The following is an 11,580-nucleotide window of genomic DNA, read 5'->3' on the forward strand; positions in this document are numbered from 1 at the left end:
GTCATAACTACTGAACTACTGAATACAGTATTGACCCCAGTTCATTAGAAACTTCAGAGTTTAGTGCTTCTCTGCACATATTTTCCAAATACAACATACAGCAGTTTTTTTTGTTGTTGTTGTTGTTGGAGTCTCATTCTGTCCCCCAGGATAGAGTTTAGTGGCCTGATTTCCTTTTACTGCAACCTCCGCCTCCTGGATTCAAGCTATTCTCCTCCCTAAGCCTCCTGAGTAGCTGGGACTACAAGCATGCGCCACCACGCCCAGCTAATTTTTGTAGTTTTAGTAGAGATGGGGTTGCACCATGTTGGCCAGGCTGGTCTTGTACTCCTGACCTCAGGTGATCTGCCTGCCTCAGTCTCCCAAAATGCTGAGATTACAGGTGTGAGCCACTGCACCTGGTCATTAGTTCTTGCTGGTGAAACAGGAGGGCAGAGATTAGGCCACAGTAGAAATATACAGCCTTTCAGCTGGAAACAACTGTGAAATATCATACACTGTGAACTATTACAGTGGCTTTCCAATGTTTTTGCTGATACAATCACTACATTAATTTTTTTTTTTTTTTTTTTTTGAGATGGAGTCTCTCTGCTGTCCAGGCTGGAGTGCAGTGGTACAATCTTGGCACACTGCAACTCCGCCTCCTGGGTTCAAGCGATTCTCCTGCCTCAGCCTCCCAAGTAGCTGGCATTACAGGTGCCCGCCACCACGCCCTAATTTTTGTATTTTTAGTAGAAACGGGGTTTCACTGTTTTGGCCAGGCTGGTCTCGAACTCCTGACCTTGTGATCCGCCCACCTCGACCTCCCAAAGTGCTAGGATTACAAGCATGAGCCACCGTGCCTGGCACACTACATTAATTTTTAACACCTTGTACTCTCTCATATATTTTAAAGTTGACACATAGAAATTTCATCACAACTCTAAATAATTACAAAGGATATAATTTTTGGCATCTTATAAATAAAAGAAAACTTATGTTACTATTTTTATGTATGCAATGGAGACTAAATATCACATATTCGATGGACTATATTCACCATCATCATACTTATTCTCCAACAGTTAGAAATTTCACATTATTGCTTTTTCTACTAGAACATATATTTTTGCCTCCCCAAATATTTTATTCTAAAGTAATAATTTTATGCTGGGAATTCTTCTATTGGTTTTATATTATAATTCTCTATGATCAAATATGGATATATCTTTAAATTTAAGCTTTTAACTTCCTGTGAGTATAAGTCTCTAAGTGTTAAAATTTTTCTTCTGAATTGATTTATGCTACTTATTAACTTTATACAATTGATTAGAACAATATATGTATAATACAAATTTTGATAAACAAAAAATAAAAACATACTGGAAATGCATTTATTCACAAGGTGAATGGGGATTTAAAAATTTTTGTTCACTAATTCTATCAATTCTATGCCTATTTAAAAATTTTTTATAGATATAAGCATTGGGGTAACTTGTTCAGTATATAAGTGGATGAGGCTTGAAGAAGTTCCCTTTAATACTATTACTTATTTCTTTGCACTCCTGAGATATAAGCAAAAATATTCAAAGGTTTTATTTTCAAAAATTATTCTTAAAAATGTATCAACTTGAACAATCCTCTTTAAATTCCATCAAAAAAAAAAATAGGGCACAGTGGCACACACCTGTAATCCCAGCACTTTGAAAGATCACTTGAGCACGGGAGTTGGAGACCAGCCTCGCCAACATGGCAAAAACCTGTCTCTACTAAAACTACAAAAAAATTAGCTTGGCGTGGTGGCGCACTCCTGTAATCCCAGCTACTTGGGAGACTGAGGCAGGAGAATTGCTTGAGCCTGGGAGGCAGAGGCTGCAGTGAACTGAGATTTGCATCACTGCACTCCAGCCTGGGTGACACAGCAAGGCTCTGTCTCAAAAAATAAATAAATAAATAAATATAAAAATAAAAAGCAAACAATAGAAACCGCTCCTTGCAGAAATTTATTCCCCAGCTGTTGAGGCTGTTCATACCCTCACTTTCTAGGAAAGATATCAAAACAATTTCACCAAGATTTAACAAATGACTGCTATTATTTCTCTTAGAGGTACGTTGTTTAACCCAGGATTCTCAGAGAGAGTTCAGAAAATAGAAATAATGTTCATTTCAAAGCACCTTTTCAATACAATTATTTCTTGGTAAAATGCTGTTCTTATAATGTGATTTAAATTTATTTTTATTTATTTATTTATTTACTTTTTTTTTGAGACAGAGTCTTGCTCTGTCGCCCAGGCTGGAGTGCAGTGGTGCCATCTCGGCTCACTGCAACCTCCGCTTCCCTGGTTCAAGCGATTCTCCTGCCTCAGCCTCCTGAGTAGCTGGGACTACAGGTGGGTGTCACCTCGCCTGGCTAATTTTTTTTGCATTTTCAGTAGAGACGGGGTTTCACCATGTTGCTCAGGCTGGTCTTGAACTCCTGACCTCGTGATCCACCTGCCTTGGACTCCCAAAGTGCTGGGATTACAGGCGTGAGTCACCATGCCTGGCCAATCTAAATTTATTTTTGTCAAACCTGAGGAGACGCAGATTTTGCTCATTTAGTTTATGAAAACAGATCTAGTTAGTAAAGGCAGTCCTATTTGTGAAACAAACCAGGTAAATCAGGGTTACTTTGTGAAAAAAAGTCTAACTTCTTTTTTGTCTAAGTTGATTTGCAATACAAATATGTGTTCATATATGTTTCAAGAAAGATTATAAACCAATGGAAAATAAATTAGAGATAGCATCTAGAAACATTAGTAACGACAAGATGAAAGTTAGACTGCTCTAGTGTAATTAGCTTCTCCACTTTATGTTATAAACCAAGATGAAAAGAATATGCTATTTATTACTTATTTTGAAACAATGCACTAAAATGTGTCACTAAAGTTACAAGTAAGTCATTAAGTGAGGAGTGTGATAAAAGGCATTGTATGCTTTTCTTATTTATTTACTTTTTTATTATCTCTTCTTTTAGAGACAAGGTCTTATTCTGTTGCCTAGGCTGGAGTGCAGTGGTGTGATCAATAGCTCACTGCAGCCTTGAACTCCTAGGCTCAAGTGATGCTTTTGTTACTATGTATGGCATATGTCAAATACAAGTATTTGGTTTTCAGAATAGTTAAGTAAGAATCATGTATAAAAATCAGCAATAGAGCAGGGCATGGTGGCTCACACCTGTAATCCTAGCTCTTTGGGAGGCTGTGGCAGGAGGATTGCTTGAGGCCAGGAGTTCGAGACCAGTCTGGGCAACAAGGTGAGATTTTAAACGTATAGCTTTCGTGCTTGCAAGAAAGAAATGTAAGTTGGCAGGTGACAGAAAGGAAGCAGGTCTTGAAATCAGAGGGAAAAGATTCCAGCTATCATTGCAATTGCTGGGGGTAATGGGTGCTCGGGAGAAGATGCCGTAAGTCAAGAACTTGGATTTTAAGGCATACCTAGGAATAAAGCACTTAGTCCTGGGCCTGCTACAGACAGATAATCCTGTGTGAAGCTGGAACTCTCAAAGAGTGGCACCCTCAGTGAAAGGAAACATAGAAAAAAATCTACTCACCAGCCCAGAGAGGTGACAAGAAAATAGACATTTTCTTGTCTATCTGTATGTATGTATGTATGTATGTATGTATGTATGTATGTATTGTCTGTCTTTATATATGCAGAAGAAAGAGTAAGAAAAAAGAATTTCTGCGGAGTCATTAAAAACCCAGACCTGCTTTTCACATTGCTTTTGACTTTGTTTTATACTCTCCTTGTGGTCAAGAAACCCTTAAATTAAGAAGTTAACATAAAAATTGATTCTGGGCCAATGGTAAACCCTAGAGGCACTTACAGGAGCAAACGTAACATCACTGTGGATACTCCTTCAACCAAGGTCACGTGAAGGTCTCATGGACTAAAACAAATCAGTGTAAAAAAGAGTTCATAGGAAAACAGCATAAAACACAAAAAAAAAATCACCCATGAGCTCAGTTAAGAGAACAAAACAAGAGCATTGGAGCCTTAAAATCCTGAAATATTAGACTAACATTCTAAAAGGTGATATAAAATAAATATTGTTTAAAATAATTACAAATGAAATCAGAAATCAAAACCCTATGATTAGGAAAAAGAGTGTATGAAGAAACAACAGGTAAATCTAGAGAACTACCAAAGGGAAATTTTAGAAATGAAAGACATAATCACCGAAATTTAAAGCAAATGGTTAAATAGCAGATAAGACACAATGAAAGAGAAAGAACCAATTAACTAGAAGATAAATCTGAGGCTATTTGCCAGAAGGGGGAGAGAGAGAGAGAGAGAGAGAGAGAATGAGTGAAAAGTTGAGATATGGAAGATAGGAACATACTTAAAATAGAAGGGAGACATAAGACAGATAATAGAAGGGAGGGGGCAAATGACAATGACTGAGAATGTCCAGGACCAAAAGAAGATGTAACTCTTCAAATTCCAGAAGTATAAGTCCTAAAAGCATAAAGAAAAGCAAATCCACATATAGCTACATTTACTGACAAAGACATGCAGACGGACTTAAAAACTCAAAGAGAGGAAATATAGATTACTCACAAGGAAACAGCAATTAGACAGACAGAAGACTTCTCATGGCAACAATATAGGCCAGAAACAAAGGATTAATGTCTTCAAAGTGGGTAGGAAAATATAAAAATAAAACTAGAATTCTGTACCCAGCTAAGCATACTTGAAGCATAAGATGAAATAAAGGAAGCTTCAGATTAAAAAAAAAAAAAATGCTGAGAAAATTTAAACTCATAGACCTTTCCTAAAGGAGCTACTAAAATTTGTATTTCAGAATGAAGAAAATCAAACTGAGGAAGAAATGCAATGCAAGAAACTATTATTAAATGAAAAAGAGTAACAAGGCACAGTGGCTCATTCCTATAATCCCAGCACTTTGGGAGGCTGAGGCAGGAGGATTGCTTGAGCCCAGGAGTTTAAGACCACCCTGTGCAAGATGATGAGACCCCAGCTCTAGAAAAAACAATGCAGTGAGCTATGATTACAGTGAGTTATGATCTTGCCACTGCACTCCAGCCTGGGTGACAGAGTAAGGTAGATCTCAAAAATTTTTTAAATCTCACAAGGACAAGGGAAGAAGAGAGAAAAAACAATAAGAGTTTGGAACCTGGAAAGTACATGGACAGGTGATAACTGACTTAGCAGACCTGAGAAAGCTGACTTTCAAACCAGAAGTAGGGAAAACCAAGAAGCAACATGACAGTAGAATTTCTTGGGATAAGAGAGTTTTTTGCACTGGATGCGTCTGAAAGTGGGTGTGTAGGGGAGACTAAACCCAGGACGATTTCTTGTAAGTCTGTACAAGAAGCAGTGAGCCTCCCCAACACTGCACAGTGGCCACTGCTCCTCTTCCGCCAGGGCGGATGATTGGAAGCATGTTGTTTGAAGAATCATGCAGGGCTCTCTGGAATGGGGACACCAGATGTAGTCGAGGTGTTCTGGTTGTCTAAGGTTGCCTAAAAACCACCCCAACACTTGAAGATGACTTAAAACAATGACCATTATATCTCATGATTTTCTGGGTCTGAATTTGAACTGAGCAATTCTTCTGTTCCACCTGGCATCAAGAAAGGTCACTTGGTGTTATCCAGCTGGCAGATGGGCCAGTCTGGAGAACTCACATATTGGGTACCATGATAAGAAGAGCTGGAAGGTTGGTCTCAACTGGCACTGTCAACTAGAGCATCTACACATGCCCTCTTCACATGGCAGGCTCAGAGTCAGATTTCCTTCATGGAGGCTCAGGGTTTCCAGAAATGATACTCCAAGACATCCAGGCAGAAGTTACAAGGCTTCTTATTATGCAAGCTTGGAAGCTGATGCATGTTATTTCTGTTGCATTCTATAAGTCATGCCTGTCACTAGGGCCAGCCTAGATTTGAGGGAAGGGGATTAGGCTCCATCTCTGAGTGGGCATGGGTGGGAGGGTGCAAAGAACTTGCAGCCATCTTTCATCAAGGCCAAGAGATGAACACAAGACTAGGGCTACTGTACTGAAATTGAAGAGCCACATGAAACTTAAGATGATGTTTACTGAGCTGCTTGGTATTCTTCCCACTTGGCTCCTAGAACTCTGGCAGCCAGGACCAAACTCACTAAGATGGAGAGTTTGGAATACTCTTCTCTGGGGAATCTAAGAGGAAAGACCTGAAGAGATGTAATCATTTATGCAATGAAACTGGAGGAACCTGTTAGTCAACTCACCCTTGTCAAGCCCCACCCACTTACACACGCACTCAGGGCTTCCAGGCAGCTTTGCAGATCTCACTCTTAGGTTTGTGAGATAAAATACAGGACACTTAGTTAAATTTGATTTTCAGTGAAACACCAAGTAATGTTATACTAAAATATAAAATACTCATGTACTATAAGTGTGTCCTAAATACTGAATGAGACACACCTATACTAAAAATTGTTTGTTGTTTATCTAAAATTCAAATTTAACCAGATGTCCTGGTTTCTTTTTCTTTTCTTTCATTCCTTTTTTTTTTTTTTTTTTTGCTAAATATGGCACACTTAAATAAGAGCAGAGAGCCAAAGGTCATCACAATATAAGGGAAGGATCTGACAATAAAGATAGAATCCAAAACACACTAACAAGGAAAACAAAATGAGGAAGAAAAAGACTATGAGGAGAAGAAAACTTTGAGAAATCTACTATTGAGCTTCTCTGAGAAAGATCAGATAAAACAGAAATGCTGGGCATGGTGACCTAAGACTGTAGTCCCTGTATTCTCCACAGGCTGAGGTGGGAGAATTGCTTGAGCCCGGGTTGAGGTTGTAGTGTGCTATTATCATGCCTGTGAACAGCCACTGCACTCTAGCCTGGGTGACATAGAAAGACCCTGTGTCAATAAAAAAAGAATAAGTACTCTAAAAAATGAACACTCAGAGAACCAAATGGAGTTCTTTTAAATTAAAAATCCGACAGCAAAAACGAAAAACTCAGCAGAATGTTAACAAGATAAAGTTAGAAAATATCCTAGAATGCATAGGCAAAAGGCAAAGAGAAGGGAAAGAAATAAGAAAGGGTAAGATCAGAAAGCCAGCCCTGGACATCTGGGAAACAGGGGAAGAAATGAATTAGATAATTTAATTACATATTTTGAGAACTAAAGAGCATGAATTTCCACATTGAAAGTGCTCACTGAGTACAGTGCAATGGACAAAACCAGAACCACAGCAAGGCACATTGTGATAAAACTTCAGAAGACTGTGGACATAGACAAGATCTTACAAGTACCCAGGAGGAAATGAAGTTTCACATAAAGGATCCAGAATCAGAATGGCATCTGATTTCTCAGTAGCAACGCATGAAACTGAAAGATAATGGAATAATGTATTTAGAATCTGAGGGAAAATAACTTCCAACATAGATTCTCATACCCATCAAAATGTAAAGCATGGGGGTAAATGGATTTCAGACACGTACAATTTCAAAATATTTATCTCCCATGTACCTTTTCTCAAGAAGCTTTCAGATGGTGAAAGCTTTTCCACCAAAATAAGGACATAAACCAAGAAAGCTTGTGTGTGTGTGTGTGTGTGTGTGTGTGTGTGTGTGTGTGTGTGTGTTTTAATGGATAGCAGAATGAACAACTGAAAATTGAATGGTGGGAAGGGTAATAAGCTAACACTATAGTTACAGCTTTCTAATTTTTCTTAACTGTAGAGTACACCTAACATTTACTTACTATGTGCACTTACTATGTGCCAGTCACTGTTCTAGGTGCTTCACATCAATGGTATCAATCAGTTAATCTTCACAACAGCACTATCAGTTAGATTCTTGCATAGAGTAGGTGTCAATAAGTATTACTATTGATGGTATACAATTGTCATTAATTCAACAAGTCACATTAAACTTCCTGCGGCAGACTGTATTTTTCAAAATTGGTTGCAATAATATGTTCAATCCTATGTGCTCTTCCAAAAACCCTACCCCCCACCTCAATCAAGAGATGGCATCTATGTCCTTTCCCCTTGAACACAGGTAGGCTTCTTGGATGGTTTTCTGTGACTGCACCTCTAAAGTAATGCTATGTTGGCCAGGTGCAATGGCTCATGCCTGTAATCCCAGCACTTTGGGAGGCTGAGGCAGACAGATCACTTGAGTTCAGGAGTTCAAGACCAGCCTGGCCAACATGGCAAAACCCCATGTCTACTAAAAATACAAAAATCAGCTGAGTGTTGTGGTATGCACCTGTAATCCCAGCTACTCAGAAGGATGAGACAGGAGAATTGCTTGACCCTGGGAGGCAGAGGTTGCAGTGAGCCAAGAAGATTACACCACTGCACTCCAGCATGGACTGAATAGGTATTTCTGCAAAGAAGGTACATACATGGCCAACAAACACATGAAAAGATGCTAAACATCATTGATTATTAGGGAAATGCATACCAAAGCCACACTGAGATACTACTTTTCAGCCATTAGGGTAGTTGTAATTGAAAAAAACAGACAATAACAAGTGTTGACAAAGATGTGGAGAAACTGGAACTCTCATACAATGCTGGTAGAAATGTAAAATGTGCAACTGGTGGAAAACAGTTTGCCAGTTTCTCAAAAGGTTAAACAGTATCACCAAATGACACAGGAATTCCAGTCATAGTGATATACCCAAGAGGAATAAAAGCATATGTCTGCAAAGAAAACATATACACAAATGTTCATAGCAGCATTATTCACAGTAGCTGAAAAGTGGAAACAACCAAAATGTACAGTAACTGATGAATGGATAAACAAAATATAGATTATTCATACAATGCAATATTATTCCACAATAAAAAAGAATTAAGTACTGATACATGCTACAACATGGATGAATCTTTAAAGCATTATGCTAAGTAAAAGACGCCAGTAACAAAGAACCACATAAAATATAAAACATCAGGCTGGGTGTGGTGGCTCATGCCTATAATCCCAGCACTTTGGGAGGCCGAGGTGGGAGGATCACCTGAGGCCAGGAGTTCGAGACCAACTTGGCCAACATGACGAGATCCTGTCTCTACTAAAAATACAAAAATTAGCTAAGTGTGGTGGTGAACACCTGTAGTTCCAGCTACTCAGGAGGCTGAGGTGTGAGAATCACTTGAACCTGGGAGGTGGAGGTTGAAGTGAGCTGAGATCACACCACTGTACTTCAGCCTGGGCAATAGAGTGAGACTCCATCTCAAAATAAAATAAAATAAAATAAGCAAGTCTATAGAGATAGAAAGTAGGTTAGTGGTTGCCTAGAGCTGTGGAGGCAGATAGGGTGGGAGGGAAATGAGAGAGACTGCTAATGGGTACAGGATTTTCTTTTGAGGTGATACAAGCATTCCAAAATTGATTGCAGTGATGGTTGCACAACTCTGTGAATATACAAAAAACTATTGAATTGTACACTTCACACAGGTAAACCGGTATGTGAATATCTCGACAAAACTATTGAAAAAAAGAAAGAGATCCTTTTGTAGTTCATGGGCATAATGATTGGGTATTCACACACATGTGTAAGATGTGCCACACTCAAACCTTGTTATGACCTCAGCACATTACCCATCTGACCTGAAAAAAAAAGAAAAAAAGAAAAGTCCCAAAAAGATGTTATAGATTGATTTAGTCTAACGTACAAAATACTCTGGCCTATCCATGTAGAACTGGGCAGGATACCCTGTGATGTGATGTAGGGGGATGCTGTGGCAACACTTATGTCAGTTCTTCTCTCTCTTTTTTGTCTCTTTTATACTTTTCTTCTCCTCTCCACACAGCATATTATCTATTCTTTGTTATCAGTTTTCTTTTTTGTTGTTGTTTTTTGAGACGGAGTCTTGCTCTGTCACCAGGCTGGAGTGCAGTGGCCGGATCTCAGCTCACTGCAAGCTCCGCCTCCCGGGTTCACGCCATTCTCCTGCCTCAGCCTCCGGAGTAGCTGGGACCACAGGCGCCCGCCACCTCGCCCGGCTAGTTTTTTGTATTTTTAGTAGAGACGGGGTTTCACTGGGTTAGCCAGGATGGTCTCGATCTCCTGACCTCATGATCCACCCGTCTCGGCCTCCCAAAGTGCTGGGATTACAGGCGTGAGCCACCACCCCCGGCCCATTATCAGTTTTCTATTGACCCAACAACGTGGATAACAAAGCGCCTGAAGACTCATTCTCATTGCTCCCAAGGTCATGGCAGCTGAGCCATTCTTCCTATCTAGATGGGACTTGCTGCTGCACCTGGAATCAGCAGTTGATCTCAGCTGGGCTCTCTCATGTATTGGGGATTGACTGGAACTTGTGGGACTAGGATGGTCTCTGCTTTTCTCCGCGTGTCTTTGCATTCCTCCAGTGGGCTAGCTGGGACAAGCCATCATGCTGGGGGAGAGATGCACTAGTGAGCATGCATAAATGCACAGGTGCTTTTCAAGTCCCTGCTCGTCTCATGTCTGATAACATTCCATTGGCCTAAGTACATTCCCAGAGGAATGTTCAGTAACAGGAGGAAGGGACAACAAAATTACAAAGCAAAGAGTGTGAAGCCAGGTAGCCTTTAATTGGGGCCATCAATACAATGCATGGACTGGTTTATAAGTTCATGCTTATCTGTTTTATAAACTCTAGGTTGTTTACTAAAGATTATGAATTCAGTTATTTCCCCCTCCAAGTGAAATTTTTTTTTTATTTTTATTTGTTATTACAGAAGTATAAGGAATGAGTAAGAGAATATAGACAAGCTAAATGAAGACAAAGAAGTACGATATATAGCATGGTGGCTCACGCCTATAATCCCAGCACTTTAGGAGGCTGAGGTGGTAGGATTGCTTGAGCCCAGGAGTTAAGACCAGCCTGGGGCAACATAGTGAGACCCTGTCTCTACAAAAAATTTTTTTAAAAAACGTATAAATTGTCCCTTTCCTAGAGGCAATCACTCTTGAGATATAGTCTTCCAGATATTTCTCTCTACATTTATATATAGGTAAATATACACATATATGTCTTTCTCATTATATGTATGTATAGATACATACATATATGTGTATAATGATAAATATTAATTTAGAACCGTCATTTGATCTTGATGAAGTTAGGTTTCACTAAGTGATATGTAAAACGCACCTTCTGCATGTGGAAATTCATTGTCTCCAGGCACAGCCGTCTTATGCTGTATATAACTTCTGTCTGTGGAATGAGACACTTTGGCTTCTGATCAGGCTTGTCTTCTGGTATTCATGTGGTTGGTAATATTACCACATGTCCCACAAGATGGTAAACGTTGACACACAAACGTTATATAGTCATCATGTATTTTCTTGAGAAATTAAAATTATTTATTTAAACATATACGTTATTTCCATTCCTTTTGAGCCTTTTTTTTTTTTTTTTTTTTTTTTTGAGACGGAGTCCCGCTCTGTCTCCGAGGCTGGAGTGCAGTGGCGCGATCTCGGCTCACTGCAAGCTCCGCCTCCCGGGTTCAGGCCATTCTCCTGCCTCAGCCTCTCGAGTAGCTGGGACTACAGGGGCCCGCCACCACGCCCGGATAATTTTTTTTTTTTTCATTTT

The 11,580-nt window shown here is 39.5% G+C and overlaps 1 non-coding gene across 1 annotated transcript; it reads left to right on the forward strand.

The window, feature by feature from the left end:
• The first annotated feature begins 9,498 nt into the window (after positions 1 to 9,498).
• On the forward strand, positions 9,499 to 9,602 carry LOC112605487. The gene has a single exon (XR_003115473.1). It is a non-coding gene; the product is annotated as a small nucleolar RNA U13 (small nucleolar RNA).
• The last annotated feature ends 1,978 nt before the right edge of the window (positions 9,603 to 11,580 follow it).

This window comes from Theropithecus gelada, chromosome 13 (genome assembly GCF_003255815.1).
Source record: "Theropithecus gelada isolate Dixy chromosome 13, Tgel_1.0, whole genome shotgun sequence".
NCBI lineage: Eukaryota > Metazoa > Chordata > Mammalia > Primates > Cercopithecidae > Theropithecus > Theropithecus gelada.